The sequence below is a fragment of the Manis pentadactyla genome, chromosome 14 (assembly GCF_030020395.1).
Source record: "Manis pentadactyla isolate mManPen7 chromosome 14, mManPen7.hap1, whole genome shotgun sequence".
Classification (NCBI taxonomy): Eukaryota; Metazoa; Chordata; class Mammalia; order Pholidota; family Manidae; genus Manis; species Manis pentadactyla.
The window spans coordinates 57,263,024-57,264,756 of NC_080032.1; positions in this window are offsets into that span (position 1 = coordinate 57,263,024).

Consider the following 1,733-nt stretch of genomic DNA (forward strand, 5'->3'; position numbering starts at 1 on the left):
ATGTATGAAACAAACCACCTTGGAAACAGTAAACACAGACTATAAATCATGGTACATGTGGTGAAAGAAAAGGGATATTGTAAAGAGCATGGCATAGGACTAAGTTTAAATGGAAGGGTGTGGCAAGCTCCCTCGAGGAAGAAACATCTATGCTGGGGCCTGAAGGGTGAGTCAGAGTTGGCCTGGGGACTGAGGGACAGCCCATTCCGGGCTGAGGCAATGACACTGAAAATGTAGAGAAATGCTAACAGAAGGTTGCTCAGTGGGCAAAAGAGATCAGGTGGGGAGAGAGGGTGGAGAGAGTCCCAGGGCCAGATAAAACATGGCCAAGTAGGCTGGGAAAGAGTTTGAATTTTACTCTCAGTGTGGGTAAACTCTGAAAGGTTTTCAGCAGGGACGGGCATGAGATATGCTGAGATTTGTGCCCCAAACTCTGGAAAATCATTGGAAAGGGGACAAAAGCAGGAGCTATTGCAGTAGAGCAGCTGAGTGAGGGGGGCCTTGCATGTGGGCCTGGAGGGCACAGACAGTGCAGGTCCACCCTGGAGGGGACAGGGTAGCGTGGGTGGAGGGCCAGTATGGGAGACGTGGGCCACTTCAGCCACTGTCCTGCACCTGTGGAGGGAATCAGGTTTGTGGCAGAAGCATTTGGGTAGGAGGTGCCACTTACTGAGAAGGGAAGAACTGGAAAACAATCAGCTGTTGTGGGAGGGAAGGTGGAAACATCCGTGGGCTGAGTAGAGGTTGAGATGTCAGGTTGCTCGGTTACTCTGTGACAATACCGAGAGACGTGCATTAAGGGCTTCTCATCCCCTCAAGGATTTGCATCCCAACAAAAGGAGAATAAAAACAAATATTTATTAAGCACCTCCTATGTGCCAGTTCTGGGAATTCAGCAGGAAGCAAGATGGCATGGGAGAAAGTGGTAAGTAAGGGCTATAACCCCAGCATGCTGACTGTAGCTCACGAAACTGTGGTACAGAGCTGCCAAGAGAATGAATCTTGGGTGTTCTCACCACACACACACATGCATACACACACACACACAATGGTACCCTATGTGAGGTGATGGATGTATTAGCCAGCCTATGACAATAATCGTTTTACTGTATATACATATATCAAATCATCACATTGTACACCTTAAACTTAGATGTTATTTATCAATTATACCTCAATAAAGCTGGAGAAAATAAGTAAATAAATAAAAAAGACAACATAGGAGGCAGTAGAACAGAATGGAGGGGAGCATGGCCTTTGGAGTCTACCTACCTGGCACGAAATATTTACAGTTATTTTACTGTATTGTACTTCTGCATCTGTAATGACATAGGCAGATTAGCCCCCACCACGGCGACCTGGGGACCACGTGAGACAGGAATCACATGGAAAGCTCCCAGCAACATTTGAGCATAGTGCCTGGCACACAGGAAGTGCTGAATAAATATTAAGTTTTTGAACATTTAATGAGTGTTGCATGCTAATGGAGAAGGTACACACTGAGCAAATAGTTTCGAGAGCAATGAATTGCCACACCGCCCAGTCTTATTTTTCAGAGTTTGCCTACTGGAATCACAAAGCTATGGCTCCGCAGGAATCCCACTCTTGGGTAGGCGGTCTGTGGAGCTCTGAGGGGTGGGATGCCTGTGGTTTGTGTGGGACACCATTCATTTCTCCATTCTGCCACAGGGTCACTTCACTGGCAGACTCAATAGCCTGGAAAACAGGCAGAC